The sequence below is a fragment of the Ambystoma mexicanum genome, chromosome 2q, assembly GCF_040938575.1.
Source record: "Ambystoma mexicanum isolate Mex_15411 chromosome 2q, UKY_AmexF1_1, whole genome shotgun sequence".
Lineage (NCBI taxonomy): Eukaryota > Metazoa > Chordata > Amphibia > Caudata > Ambystomatidae > Ambystoma > Ambystoma mexicanum.
Genome location: NC_090924.1, coordinates 771,584,782 through 771,601,245, shown reverse-complemented (window position 1 = coordinate 771,601,245; position 16,464 = coordinate 771,584,782). Strand labels below are relative to the sequence as shown.

The 16,464-nt window shown below is 48.0% G+C and overlaps 1 protein-coding gene across 5 annotated transcripts in view; it reads left to right on the top strand.

Annotated features, from left to right (window-relative positions):
* LARP4B (La ribonucleoprotein 4B) overlaps positions 1-16,464 on the top strand; it is a 2,592,412-nt gene that overhangs the window by 1,031,893 nt on the left and 1,544,055 nt on the right. The window lies entirely within an intron of this gene.

The window sequence follows — 16,464 nt, the reverse complement described above, 5'->3', positions numbered from 1 at the left end:
GACGACGGGTCGGGCGTCCGTGTGTTCTCATCGCCTGGTGAAAGAATTCATGAAGGGACTATTGCGATCATTCCCGCCGGTGAAGGCTCCTGCCCCGGCGTGGGAGCTTAATGTGGTGCTCACCAAGCTCATGGGGGGCCCCATTCGAGCCTATGCATTCAGCGCCTTTGAAGTTCCTGTCATGGAAGACAGCTTTCCTCATGGCCATCACCTCCGCACGACGAGTGCGAGAGATCCAGGCCCTATCTTGCAAGCCTCCATACTTGACTTTTCATGACACGAGGGTGGTGCTGAGGACACATCCATCCTTTATGCCCAAGGTGCCGTCGGACTTCCACCTCAACGAGCCCTTGGTGTTGCCAGTTTTCTTCCCGTCGCCTTTGTCGCCGGCCGAGAGGACTTTGCACTCGCTGGATGTAGCTAGATCGCTGAAGTTCTACGTGGACCGCATGGAGAGTTTTCGGAAGACGTCACAGCTGTTTGTGAACTTTGGGACTATGAATCAAGGGAAGGCTCTCTCAAAGACGTCCATTTCCAGTTGGCTCTCCGGCTGCATCATGCACTGTCACCGGTTGGCAAACCGATAGCTGCCCAGCCGTCCGAGAGCTCATTCGGCCAGAGCGATCGCTGCTACCACGGCGTTCCTGTCTGGTGTGCCCCTGCTGGACATCTGCAGGGCTGCGACATGGAGGTCGACGCACACCTTCACAAGTTTCTACTGAGTCGATCGGGACTCCAGGGAGGAGTCCAGGGTCGGCCAAGCAGTGCTGCGCAACCTGTTCGCCTAAGGTGAGCCTGGGGATGAGGTAAGAGTTGCTTAATATTGAGTTGTTGTATTGCTTAATGTTGAGCCTGTTGCCACCTCCCGTGGTTGTGCATGTGTGTACTGCTATGTATTCTCTTATTCATGAGCATGTGAATCCATGCCAGACCCCATGCTGGAGAAGGAACAAGTTACTTACCTGTAACTGTTGTTCTCCAGCATGGGTCTGGCATGGATTCACATGCGAACCCTCGCGCCTACCCCTCTGAGGCGCTTCGACTTGGTCATACTGCCACTTTACGTGCTACCAAATCTGCTGCCGGAGGCGGGGCTTAGGGAGAGGGTAGTCATTGGCTGGGGGCAGTATGACCCAGAGACCAGTGATTGGTTACTACTAAGAAAGACAGATCAGAAACGAAACTGATGCTGATTTTTTTTCTATACCGAGGATTCCCAGCCTGACGACGGGGAATATTCATGAGCATGTGAATCCATGCCAGACCCATGCTGGAGAACAAAAGTTACAGGTAAGTAACTTGTTCCTTACATTCTTATGGGAGATCGCAGATGAAGACCTATTCACCATCTTGCATGGTCATACAAGTACATGTAAAGTGAATCCCAACACGCTCTTACTGCGTATGAATCTTACAGCGGGCAGTCTCCCCCGCCCCCAAACCCCCCCCTAGCTGGCCGAACTCCCACATGCGGACTGCAAGCTGAACCGCTGACAACGTGGTGTTGCCCAACCTCACATGACAACCAACGAAACGTGTGTGTGGACGTGATAAACGGAAGAGGGACCGCAGTCCTAGGTGCTGTTTGGGGGCCTGTGGCACAGCCCGCACTCTGTAGACATCGTGTTACGAAAGCATCACAGCACAAACGCTCTACCCTACCCATCAAATATAAAGGCTAGGTGGTAACCAGCCCAGAACCGCTGCTGCGCGGTGAGCTACAAATGGTGGTGACGGGGCAATAATTGAGCCAGTGCGAGTAGTGGACGATGCCCAAAGGCCCAGGCCCGAAGAGAGGTAAAGGGGCAATTGACAAATTTACGACGGCAGTGAGGAAAGTGACCAAGACTACCATGTCTTCAGAACCAACACCACAGATGAACCCTGAAACCCCATCAACAACCATGGACCCACAGGCAGTGTTTGCGGCCATGCAGCAAGGTTTTTCTGCCCTTAATGAGAAATTAGATGGCATAACAGCAAACGTGGCAACCATCTAGAATCAATTAGATAAAACCATGGGCTGCATCACAGAGACGGAGACCCGTGTCAGCACCATAGAAGACATGTTGGAGGCACTCAGTAATACTGTGACGACCATGGCGAAGGACTTGGCGTCCGTCAAAATAAAATGCAGAGATTTGGAAGCCAGATCCAGGCGCAACAACATACATATAGTTGGCGTACCGGAAAGGTTAAAGGGCCCCTTGCAACTGGCTGTGGAGAAATTGCTGAGAGACCTCCTAAGAGACCCCGGCTGGTCACCTGTGTTTATCGTGGAGCGTGCACACAGATCATTGGCTCCGCGACCCAAACCTGGAGCCTACCCGAGACCCATCATAGCTTGAATAATGAACTACAGGGACAGAGACTTGGTGCTGAAGGCGGCAAGAGATCAGCAGGAACTTAGATGGGAAGCCAGTAGTATCCGCATATTTCCAGACTACACGCTGGCTATCCAGCAAGAAAGACGCTCGTTCACTGGAGTCAAACTGCTACGAGATCGACACATCCCCCTACGCCATTCTATATCATGCCAGGCTGAGATTGCAACATAAAAATAAGACGTATTTATTTACATTCCCTGAGGAAGCGACAAACTTGGGAGGCCAATATCCCTCTACCCCCACATCAATCGAGGCATGAAGGAGACGCCTGAACTATAGTGTTCAGCACTATTGCTATGTAATGTGAAACGTTAAAAAGAGGAACAGTGGCGCCCTTTGTGTGGGTGCTCAGCTAGTTGTATCATTTACGAATTGATGTGTGATCAATGTTCTGTGTTTATTCCAAAAATGTTCATTATGGATTCAAGAAACTAAGTAGGCAGGACCGACCGGAGAAAACCAAAAAAGCAGATAAGCCTGGGTCATTGCAGCTGACTGTGCCATCCCACCCCCACACCCCCCCCTGCTGTAAGTGCACACCAAAGGAAATGGGAGGGAATGGGGGTGGAAAGGGTGACATAGTTAATGTTAGGGGAACTATGAGGGAGGGGGAGGGGGAAGGGAGATGGTTGGAGCACAATTGGTGGTGGGGTGGGGGGAGAGGGAGTTAATATTCAAAACATGCAAGTACTGGTAAAGATTAAAAGCACAATCAGTCAGATCTAGGTACATTGCACATCTCCAGAGGATATTACATGATTTATTTATTTTTAAATTTCTTTATTGGCATTTTCTTAAATTGCATAAGTTATTTTATTGTCTTCAAATGAAAGAAAGAGAAAGAGGGTAAGCTCAGAGAGGGAGTGCAGTGAAGCAAGAGAAGGTTGATGGAACATTAACAACGTTAACTGTCTCCATTCATTGACTGTGTCCCAGTGTGGTAAGCACCGGTGCGGGAGGACTGTTCAGGGAACTGGGGGGGAGGGGGGTGAGCCCCTGTTATTGTCCAAAGTCATTCTGTTGTCTGTGCCATCGTGAATGTCCTATCCCTTGGTCCTCATACTTGAGTGTTCATGGGGGCATGTCATCGTATGGGTGGAACATGCTCCATATCAGTTCTTTTCCAAGCATCCAGTGTCTGGCTTGAGCCATCTGCCGATCTGGGGGACACTATCTTCCCAGGCTTTAGTTTCTGCGTCCGCCCATCGTTCCAGTTCTCTGTGCCATGTGGTGTACTGTGGGCCGGCAGGTCTTTTCCAAGCCATTGCAATCGTTCTCTTAAGTAGTATTCAAGCCATGTCGATAAGTTTCATTGTATGCTTTGATTTGGCTAGCCTGGGGTACGTTCCCAACAGGCGTTCACTGGGGGACCATGTGTATCGTGTCATGCCTGCCCTTTTGCAGGCTTGCTCCACCTTCGCCCAGAGTTCCTGCACCTTTGTGCATCTCCACAGCATGTGGATGAGATCTGCTTTATCCGATTTGCACCAGGCACAATTTGGTGGTGTCTGCGGGTTAAATTTTGCTATCTTGTGTGGGGTCAGGTACGTGCGGTATAGGATGTTTAGCTGTATGAGGCGTAACCTTGCATTCCTAGAAACATCCTTGGGGTAAGCGTGTGCCCTGTCCCACTCTTTGTCGGTTATTGCAGTCCCCAGGTCTACCTCCCACCTAGCCCTCAGTGCTGCACTGCAGGGGTTCGGGATGTCCCTCAATTGGCTATATATTTGGGATATCGGTCTCTCCCCCTCCCCAAGATTGTATAGCCGTGTCACCAAGGGGTCTGTCTCTGGTTCCTCAGGCCATGATACCAACTTAGTTCCGGCTATCTTGCGGATTCTTTGATACCATAGGAACTGGCCACTAAGCAGGTCCTCTTTCTCCCTTAGTGAGGTGAATTCCTGGTAGGTGCCCTCCTCTTATAGGTCCCCCAGGCATAAACTCCATTTCTTTCCCAGAGTCTAATGTTCCTCAGGTCTGCGCTGGAAGTGCACAAATCTGCAATTAGTGGGATGTCTGGCGAGTATGGATCTCTCACCCGCAGCAATGCTTTGGTCCTATACCATATTTTCCTGCCCAGGTCTACCAGTAAGGGCTCCTCCCTCAGTATTTGCCGGGGTGCCCAGATCAGTTCCTTCACTTCCTTCACTTGTATTGGTGCAACCATCTGGCTCAGTAAGGGCGTTTCTGATGTGTCATCTGCTAGCCACTTGGTTATGAAGCGAAGTTGTGCTGCTAAATAATACTTCTCCATGTTTGGAGTTGTATTCCTTCCTGTCCATATGGTAGAGCTAGTGTGGAGCATGCCAACCTGTCTGTTTTTCCCCCCACAAGAATTCCCATAGTAGCATGTCAAGCAGGCAGAAAAAGGGAACTTTGATGTGATAGTGCACTTTTTGAAGCCCGTATAAAATTCTGGGGAGAACAATCATTTTGACAATAGCGGCTCTGCCCATCATGGACAGGGGGAGTTTAGACCAAAAGCCCATCGATTTACGTAGAGCAGAGTGCCACCTTGGTGTTGTGCTCATGCATCGGCGTCGGGGTGTGCATGATGATTCCAAGGTACCTGAATGAGACTGTTTGCCACCTTATGCCCACCGCAGGGAAGACATCTGCGTCCCTGCCCCTCAGGTCAGCCAACGGGAACAGGCAGGATTTTTCTCTGCTGAATTGTATCCCCGATACTTAAGAGTAGTTGTCCAGTACCTCAAGTATAGTTGGTACATTCATGCCTGGGTCCCTGAGGTATAGGAGGACATCGTCTGCATATAGGGAGATTATATGGTCTATGCCCCCCACCCTTATTCCTGCATCAAAATTGTTTTCTAAAAAAGATTGCGATGGGCTTTAGTCCCAGTATGTACAACATGGGCGACAGTGGGCAGCCCTGTCTAGTTCCCCTACCTATGTTCCATGCTGCAGAGACACACCTCCCAGTTTTCACCCTCGCTGTTGGATTGGTGTAGAGCACCCTCACCCATCTAATAAACCTCTGTCCAAAGCCAAACCGTCTGAGGACCGCCACCAACCATTCCCAATAAATAGAATAAAACACCTTAATGGCATCTAAGGATAACAATGCATACGAGCCCTCTTTATGATTAGTCTGATAAATGATGTGTTGTAATCTGCGTAAATTCAAAGTGGTGTTGAGACCTGGTATAAAACCATTTTGGTCCGGGTGCACTATTTCTCCTATGATTCCTGCTAGTCTCTTAGCCAGTATTGTGGTGAGAATTTTAATATCATAGTTTAGCATTGCTAGGGGGCGATATGAACCGCACTCGTCCGCAGGTTTATTGGGTTTCAGTATAGGGACCACAAGGGTCTCTCTCATGATATCGGACAAGACTCCTTGCTCCAGCGCTTCCTGAAAAACCTTATGCAGTATGGGTGTCGGGGACGATTCATAAACCTTATAAAATTCCGAAGGCAGCCCGTCGCTGCCTGGTGCCTTACATGTGGCTAGGGATTTGATTGCCTCTTCTACGTCTTCCAGAGGACATCACATGATAATGTGTAAGGTGGACAAAGACAGTATGACGTTAGCTGGAATATCCGGGGGTTGGGATCCCAGATAAAGAGAAGGCTTGCATTAATAGGCTGGGCCCCAAGATAGTTTTCGTACAGGACACCCATTTATTGCATCATCAGACAGAGAAACCTGCCCCCAACTGGGCACCACATCGTTATTACACATATTCAAGTCGTGCCAGGGGCGTGGTAACCTTGGTCCACATAACTATTCCTTTTACATGCCACAATACGGAGATAGATTTGGGGGGGACGATAAGTCTTGGTGTATGGCACCCTCAGAGGTGCTACTGCTGAATATATATGGGCCCAATGTAGACGACCCTTGGTTCTATTCCACACTGTTTGAGAAACTGGCTAGATATCCTACGGCTCATCTGGTTTGTGGCAGTGACATTAACACCATTCTGGATATGCATCTCGACCGCTCATCGGATCAGTCTAGGCCTCTGACCAATGAAGCCCACATGATACTGACCTTGAGCTCTGCGATGTATTGCGTTTGCTGAAAGGCACCACGCGGGCATACACGTACTACTCATTTGTGCACGATATGCACTCCAGAATAAACGTATGGCTATTATCTCATGAAGTGCTAGGCTGGATCAACAACACTTTGATACATCCTAGAACATACTCAGATCACTCTCCTATCCAGATATCATTACTGATCCCAGAGATGAAAATACATAGACCCCCATGGAGATTCAAACCCGCAGCGCTGAAAATCAGGTCTATAAAACGTCTCTAGCTCAACATATTGAAGAATACTTTAAAATTAACGAAGGCTCGGTGTCAAGTCAGGCACTGCTGTGGCAGGCCTTCAAAGTGTGCATCAGAGGCACTGTAATGTCAACTGAATTTGGAGTATTGAAAGACATTTGCAGGCAAATGGCACGGTGAGAAAGACATCACCAATAAACAGGGACAGTATGCACAATCCCCATCACCCCAGCTAGGATTAGACATCAAAACCCAGGTGGAAGAATTTAGGGAAGCCGCCGATCACAAGGTCCGCTATTTTGACAGACCTGTGGCTGCACAGAGATATGGGGAGCAAGAACGCCCGGACAGATTACTGGCAAAGATGGTAAGAGGTGAGCGTGGGCCCACGAGCATTCCAAGTATAGCGCGATCTGTTGGAATCGTGACTATGAAACCGGAGATTGAAGAGATATTCTATGACTTTTATAAACACTTATATTCTCCGCAGAGCACTGGCACAGATTCTGAGAAAGATCAATATTTAGCCAAATACCAACGAGACTCCTATCGCCCACCGCCAGGGATGCACTAGAAGCCCCGGTCATGGCAACTGAGAGATCGGAAGCTATTAAGGCATTACAAAATGGAAAAGCACTGGGCTCTGATGGCCTCAGTGCGGAATTTTATAAGGAGTTCGCTGAACTTCTCATCCCTAAACTACACGCCGTTTGGACAGAAGCCCAGGAGGAGGGGGAGCTGCCTGCGACTACCAGGGAAGCTATCATCACTCTATTACTTAAGCCATGTAAACCCCCCAAAGATTGTGGCTCGTACAGACCACCATCATTGATAAATACCGACTCCAAGATCTTGGCCACATGATTGACACCGCTAATGCCATACTTGGTCCATGAGGACCAAGCAGGCTTTGTAACGGGCAGGTCCACGGTGACAAATTTTAGGCGATGCCACAAAATAATAGCATCAATACCGAAGGAATTACAAGGGGTAGCAGTATCCCTGGACATGCAAAAGGTCTACGGTCTACTGGCTGTTTTTGTTCGGGATCCTGCAGAACTACAGGTTTGGCCCTAACTTCATTGGTTGGATCAGGGTATTATATACACGTCCTTACGCTAGGATAAGTATCAATGGCGCGCTATCAGAAGTGCTGGACTTACTGGGAGGCACCGTCAGGGTTGCTCGCTATCCCCCCTTTTATTTGCATTGGTAATAGAGCCATTGGCAGATCTACTTAGGACGAGATGTAGCAAATTTGGATTACTCTTAGAGGGAAGGCTGGAGATGATCACACTGTATGCCGATGATCTCTTGTTATACCTGAAAAATCCTGAACACACTCTGGGTAGGATCCTGGCAGTGGTTCGGACATTCGGGGAATACTCTGGCATGAAACTAAATTCTGCCAAATTGGACGCGACTATAAAACCATCCGAACTTCGCTGGAGTCCAGTTCATATTAAGTATCTGGGGGTAAATGTAGCTAGAACAGCACAGCTGTCTCGCGCGCTGAATTATGAAGTTCTTGCTAATGCCCTTTGTGTCAAAATGGAACGGTGGAGAGCCCTTCCGTTATCGATGCTAGGCAAAATCGCTCTCCTAAAGATCATTCTTCCAAACCTTTTTACTTATTTAGCATTCTACCAGTATGGCCAGGTAGGGCACTGTTCACAAAAATAAAAGGGGCATGCACTGCATTGATATGGGGTGGACATTCTAGACTGAACTGGAGGGTACTCACTGATCAATATCCTCAAGGAGGCCTGACCGCTCCAGACTTCGAGTTCTACCATCTTGCAGCCCAGGCACACTATGCAGCACAATGGGCAACAGAATACGTCAATCCCACTATATCGATGGACAAAGCTCCAATACCAAAGTCAGCTAAACTCCTCCATGGCATGGTGACCTCAATCCACAAACGATCTAATACTATTGACTCTGCACTGGTCACATGCATTTCCTGGGCCAAATTAGCCGATATACAAGGAATGGAAATGTTATACCACCCGAGTATGCTTATTTGGCCCGCCCATTACATTCCTCCCACACTAGATCCCAAAGTAATAACAAATTAGGGGACACGCCTAAACCAAAACTGCATTACATGCAGATGAGATCTGCCATAGCGAAGGTGTGGAGAGAATTCCCAACTGAACCAGAGATGTACCTAGGATTAGGATATATGTTCACTGCTGGGAAGGATAAAATATCGGCTTCTACACTATATAAAATTACAATACATACCCGTCCACCGATCTCGCACGCTACCAAGGAGAAATGGGAACAAGACCTGGGGCACATGATCAGTGACGGGCAGTGGATAAAAGTATGTAACCTAACTAAACGCATATCCTGCAGTACCAGATACAAACTGATACATTATAAGATCATACACAGGATACACTACACTCCGGCTACACCGAAATGCATATACCCCACTACAGATGGCACATACCCCCGATGTGGGTGCGACGAGGCGGATACCCTCAACGTGTTTTGGGCATGCACACAGTTGAGAGGATACTGGGCAGAAGTATGCATAGTAATGGATGATATGGCGGATCAACCCATAGAATGGTTTCCAATGATGTGCTTACTAGGGGCCATAGGGAAGATGAACCCTACATGGCCGAAGCTATTGAATGTGGGATTATTACTGGCCAAAAGGGCAATACTGCTGAAATGGAAAAGCAAATACCCGCCCACCAAGGGAGAATGGGCCAGGGACATGATCTGAACAAATAACAAGGACATGTATATAGAACTACTACATGCTAACACGAAGTGCAGTGATGTAACACCAATGTAAGGTATACTAAGTGACCTGTGATTGTTGAATAAGATGTGTAGCCTGAAGTGCATTAACTATATGCTGTACCGGTGTGGAATAAAATATTACTTATTTTGTTTTTTTAAGTCTTAAAATTGTTCTTTGTTCTTTATATCCCCCTCCTGATCCTAGTAAGGAAATGCTAAGACCCCCAGAAAGCGTTCAGCTGTTACTTCTCCAGAATGTCTAAGTTGAGAGTTGATGACCAACCTTTTATCGGATATACAGGACTCCAGCTAGGTCAGGCTGTTTCCAAACAGACCTTGTCTAGGTGGATAATTCTCACTATATCAGAATTTTAAAGACTTGCAGGTAAAGACCCTCTTGAAGGTTTAAGAGCTCATTCCACCAGGGACATGGCTACATCTACGGCCCTTCAGAGGGGCGTACCAATAAAAACTGTTTGTGAAGCGGCAACGTGGTCATCCATGCACACGTTTACTAAACATTATTCCCTGGATTACTCCCTTGACCAGGTATTCTTCCTACCCTCTCCTTCCTTCAGAAGCTCACTGTCTCTAGAGCTCTGGTTCTCTCAAGGTTGTACTACTGAAACAGCTTATTTCTAAATCTGCCTGCTTCTACTCTCCGCCCTCTGCAACTCATCCAGAACAGGACTGCAAGACTTGTCTTTGGCCTCAAGCCCAGGGATTGTATCTCTCCAGCACTGACATTTCTGTATTGGCTCCCAGTGGATGCAAGGACTAAGTTTAAGACCCTCTGCATTGTCGACAAGGCCTTCTGGGGCCTGGGTCCTCAAAACCGCCAACTGTCATCGTAAACACCTTCCTACTTGCGCTCTTCGCTTCTCCACCTCCCTCAGGGTCAGTCACTTCTCCAAGTAACGAGTTGGTGGTAGATGTTTCTTTAGCTAGGGCCTCCCTCTGGAACAGCCACTCTGAAACTTGAGAAGAACCTTCTCAGGTTCTGGAAGCACCTCCAGACCTTCCTCTTTGCTTCTGCCTTTGCTCTTCCTCTCCCCTGCTGATTTCCTGTCTGATATTGCACTGGTCACCTGGCTACCCTCTGATTTCGGGCCCAGGTCCCTTCCCGCCCAGTTGCACACCTGCACTGCCTCCCGGCAATGCTTGCACTTGGGTCTGTATCTGTAACCCTACAGTCCCCCTACCTGCACTTTTGTACACCTGCTGTCTGCACTTACCCTTGCATTTGGCCACACTTCTTGTTATTGTTTTGATCCCATGTACAGCACTGCCCTCCCCTTTCCCATGACCCTTTTCCCCTGCATTTGAGCAATCGCAATGTAACTTGGCCTAGAAAGATCGTTGTCTGTCGTCCCTCTGTTCCCTCTCCCTTGCCGCGCCTTGAAACACTTGTGTATAGGTGCGTTATAAATGCCATATTCCAGGATTGCCAACCAAAACTGGTTTAACTGAACAATAGTCTACAAATGAGCTTTGTTTGATCTCTGTATCGCCCTATAATGTAGTGGCCCTTTGCAAATTGCCTGAATTGTGGCTAACAGGCAGATGACCCTTGCAAATTCATGTAGCAGACACAGCCTTGTGCCTAGCACCAAACGAGTCTCCCTTCTGATAGTTTTCCTCTTCTCATTTAGTAAATTTGATAAATGTATGTGTGTGGTCTATTGAGAAAGTCAGCAATTCCATTACTCTTGCTGTGATGACAGCTGCTTTCTCCTATCATTGCAAGACCCTGCAGAAGAGCCATTGCCATCTGCACTTTCCGCTTTCCGCTCTGCCTGGTCTTGCAACATACCCTTTTCTCTGAGGGTGGCTGCCATTTGTTTCATGAGCTTCATGCTGCAACATGGAATCAATGAAAGTCCTAAAGGTAAGCTTTTAAACGTCTCTACTGGCCCTTACACTGAAACTGCGGACAATGCATGTTCCAGGGGTATGTGGTGAGCCACAAGTACGACCTGGACCAGAGGACATGGTTCAGTGTGTTTTATTCAAATAAAAAGAAAATGCCTAACTTTCCCTAATGCTAAAAGGGCATTCCCTTCCTATGAAACTAAAACTAAGGTGCTCCTCAAATTGTCCGAAAAACCAAGAAAAACGTCCTCCGTCCTAATCTGTAAACCTATCTGGCCATACCACTAGATAAAACACAACAGACAAGTGGGGTTTGGGGGTCAACACTTCTAGCTGACCCCCCTCTTCTTCAGACAGTCTCTTAATAGAAGTTCTCTACAGGGGGTGCTTGGTGGCCTAGGTCTAGGCAACAATTCTCATGAAGCAAATTCAGATCTCCATCATTTCAGTTCTCATCGAACAAATCCAGATTTCAAATGGATTGTCCTCCCACGTATTCCTCATCTTAGATATATCCTTACCTTCAGCTTGCAGCTTCGGAAACATTTTCTCCTTTCCACCAGAGGGCGCTCCCCTTCAGGCCGTGGTGTTGATGACCCTCAGCGGCACCCGTCGAACACCAACGTCATTGCCTGCATAAGAGACTCAAGCGCGCCCGCTGGCTTCAGTTCCGTTCTTCCGTTAGCTTCGCTTCGGATCGTTTCAAACCGTGCTTCAATCTTTTGTGAAGAAAAAGTTATGTCGTCTTCGAACCCTTCCACGCCGAAGAATGGATTTTAAAAATGTCTGAAGTGTGGAAAGAAAATGTCTGACTGGTCCACACAAAAATTGTCTTTGGTGCCTCGGTTCTGACCACCGAATTGAAGACTGGTTCGTGCCTGTCGATGACCCATAAAGCTTTGAAAGAACGCAGAGGTAAACTGGCGATGGTGGGGGGGGGATTGGGGGCGGGGTTCATCGAAGTCTACTTCGAAAGGGAAAGACTCGGCTGAGTCTTTGAAAAAGTATCGTAAAAAGCATAGGTCGAGGAGTAGATCGAGAAAGTTGTCTCATACAAAAAGACAAAGAAAAGCCTGCATCGATCTCGATCCTCCTCCTCCTCGACGTCTTCGGAGGAGGTGATAGCATGCCCATCAAAGCATGACTCTCAGAGTAAATGGGAAGCCTTTCGAGTTTCCATGCTAAAAATGTTTGAGAATGCGGCCCAGACCCCCTCAAAAAAAGCTAAAGAAGACCATGCCCCTACTAAAAAAACGTGACGGAGGGAGGTCCAAAACAAGAAAAGCTGATAGTCATCAAGGGTGTCATTGAGGGACTCTTCTCGATCTCCTCATGAAAAAGACTCTTCGGTGCATAAATCGAAGGTAGAAGGAAACAAGATGGCGTTGAAACATCATACGCCATCTAAGTCGACATCGACGCCATCGAAGGCCCTTGAGTCGAAAATTCCTTCGAAGGAAACTACGTCAAGTTCACATTCGAGAACTTCGAAAGCTCCTTTGACAGTTTCCGCAACTCCCTCGACGATTACATCACGGTCATCGAAGGTTCCCTCGACGACGTCGAAGGATGCGGTTATGACGTTGACGCCCAAACCTTTTATAAGGGAAAAACCCACATTACCAGAAAAGGTTTTTCAACCTGAGAATAGACATGGCTTTTTCAGGACTATGTCATCTATCTGAGGGAGAATCATCAGAAGAGGAAGAAGTCACCTCTGTTGGCGTTAAATTTGGCATAAGATCTGTTCCAGTGGAATTAATCCTCAATCAAAAATTGAAGCTCTACAAGAATGTTTACAGACTGCAAGTGGTCTGGACACTTCTCCAGAGCACGGATTTGACAAGCCAGACCCATCGGAGCAGGATGATGCGGGTTACAGAAAACTCATGAAAAGAGCTACAGAATTTATGGCGTGGGGTAGGAGTTCACCAGTCTGTCAAGATGATGACATGACTGATATACTATCAGGAACTCCTCAACAAGACCCCATTCTCCCTTTTCACATTGCCTTGCAGAGAAGGGTTACTTCTGTATGGGAACACCCTGAAGCCATCCCGGCAGTTAATAAAAAATGTGTGTCTAAATATAGACCCTGCAATTCTGATCCAGAATACCTGAGTAAACCTCCAACTCCAGAAAGTCTGGTAGTACAAGCAGCGACTTACACAAGAAATGCTGCATACCCTACAATCCCTCCAGATAAGAACGATAAAAAGGTGGATGCATGGTCTAGGAAGATTTTTACATCACGGAGTATGGCTTTGAAGTCTACTAATGTAACCTGTACCTTGGCAAGGTTCACATATACCCTATGGGACTGCATGTCAGCGGCAGCTGAACACATCCCAGAAGGTGAAGAGAGTGATGGCTTTTTAGCCATAATAAGGGATGGAAAGGAGGCTTCGGGAGAATGCCTTCAATCGGGTTTGGACACAGCTGACAGTATCAGTAGGTCCATGGCAACTAGCACGGTGCTACGTAGATTTGCGTGGCTAAGAAAGTCTGGTTTTGCACGGGATGTGCAATTCAGACTTCTTAATATGCCTTTTGACGGCTCGAGGTTGTTTGGCAGCAAGGCGGATGAAAGTTTGTTGAAGCTGCGGACCTCCAAAGCGGCGGCTAAATCTCTGTGCCGCTATAAGACAACCTCAGCAATGCCCCTAAACAGGCTCATCTTCCTGGAGGGGTCCTCCTTTTCGTTATTATTCCTCAATTGGAAAAGGAAGAGGACCGGCCAGTCAAAGAGGTTAAAGAAAATGTCCTCGGGGGCGAGGAAAAGGTGCTAGATCTTCCCCAGCAGCGGCATCTGTCCCTTCAGCTGCTGCAGCTGCGGTAAAACCACTCTGAGGCTTTGACCCACAAGACCCCGGTGGGAGGCAGAATCTCACAGCATCTTGAAGAATGGCATTACTTCAGATGCTTGGGCACTGGAAACAGTATCCCAAGGTTACTGCCTTCCTTTTTCTAAAGAAACTTCAGAATCGCCCCACAGGATTCAACTCTGTCAAACATCCGGATCCCCTTCTGTTGCAGGAAGTTTTAACCCTGCTACAGAAAGGTGCAATAGAACATGTACCTGTAGCGGAGAGGAACAAGGGTTGGTATTCCCCATATTTCCTCATCCCAAAGAAGGACAGAGGACGGAGACCCATCTTGGACTTGAGAAACTTGAACATGTTCCTAAGGAAGGACAAGCTCAAGATGGTCACACTTTCTCAGATCCTTCAGGCTCTCCAACTCCAGAATTAGTTGGTATCATTGGACCTTCAGGATGCTTACTTTCATGTTCCAATCCTTCTCAAGCACAGAAAGTACGTAAGGTTTGCAATTGGCAGGTCTCACTATCAGTTTCGAGTTCTGCCATTCGGGTTAACCTCTGCCCCAAGAGTTTTCACCGAGTTGATGGCAGTGGTGGCAGCGAGTCTCAGGAGAGGCGGGATTCATGTCTACCCCTATCAGGACGATTGGATGATCGGAGCACGTTCCACGGAGCAAGCCCAGGATCGTCTGTCCAAGACTTGTCACTTCCTTCACAAACTGGGGTTTTCTCTGAATTTAATAAAGTCAAACATGATACCATCACAGAAACTCCAGTTTATTGGAGCAGTCCTGGATACTTGCTTGGGCAAAGCCTCGCCTCCCGAAGAGGGAGCTCACCACAATCTGCAGATGGTAACAAGATTCCAGAATGCCCATTATCTTCAGGCCTTCGATTTTCTCAGGTTGCTCGGTCTGATAGCATCCTGCATTTATCTGGTGCCAAAAGCCAGATTGAGAATAAGATCCCTTCAATGGGCTCTCAGAACTCAATGGTCTCAATTCTCAGGGGAAATGTCAAATCTTGTGCAGGTTCCAACCAAAGTAGCACAGGATCTACAATGGTGGGCTTGCACACATCATATTCTCAGAGGAGAATCTTTTTGGCAACCATGGCTGGAGATGACAGTAGTGACGGACGCCTCACTCACGGGGTGGGGAGCCCATACCAAAGATCTGACAATCAGCGGTTGTTCTCCTTCGGAACCCAAACTACACATCAATCTTTTGGAGTTGAGGGCAGTCAGACTAGGGCTGAAGGCCTTCCTGCCGTCTGTATGGGGAAGAATGTCCTGATAATGACGGACAACAGTGGCCATGTACTACCTCTACAAGAGAGGAGGAGTGGGGTCACTGCCGCTGTGCAGAGAGGCGATGCAACTCAGGTTCTGGGCAATACAAGAAGGGATCTCTCTTTCGGCAATTCATCTAGCCGGAGAGCAAAACACAGCAGCGGATTCTCTGAGCAGGCAGAGTACAGTCTCCCACAAGTGGGAACTAGTTCAGGAAGTCCTTCAAGAGATCTTCGCCCTTTGGGGAACCCCACAGGTGGATCTGTTTGCGACCAGTGTCAACAGGAAGTGTGAACTGTACTGTTCAAGGGAATTTCCCCCGAGAGGGGCTCTAGGAGACACATTCGTAGTTGAAGGGGAGTTTCCTTTTCTGTATGCGTTTCCTCCAGTCCCTATGATCCCTCAAGTAATAAGGAGGTTGAGAAAGTTTAGGAAAACCATAATCCTAATTGCCCCAGATTGGGCCAGGAGAACGTGGTACCCGGACCTTCTGGACATGTCCATCTGCCCTCCAATATGTCTTCCAAGAAGAGAGTATCTTCTCTCGCGAGAGGAAGGTCATGTTCTCCATCCGGAGGTCAACACACTCAACCTTCACGCATGGCTTCTGAGAGGTTGAGATACAAGGATTGGGACCATCCGGATGACGTGGTGGAGATTTTGCTTTCGGCCAGAAGGCCAGCAACCAAATCTCTGTTTCGAAGGGATTGTGTCCTCCGACGTATTCCTCATCTTAGATATCTCCTTCCAGCTCTGCTGGCCTCGGATATTTTTTCTCTAGAGGGCGCTGCGCGTCGACGTCCTCCGAGTCGATGTCCCTCGACAGCCGCCGTATCGACATCGACGTCATCCTGCCTATAAAGTATGCGCGCAGCGTCAGTTGCTCAGTTCCGTTTTTCCGCGCTTACTCAGTGCCTCGGAATACCGTTGCTCAGTTCTTGTCAGACTAATACCTATTTACCTCGAGTTATTCGATCTGTACTCGATGGCTTCCTCGTCGGAACCGACAACTCCTCGATCCGGCTTCAAAAAATGCCGAGATTGTGGGAAAAAGATGTCGCTGACTGACC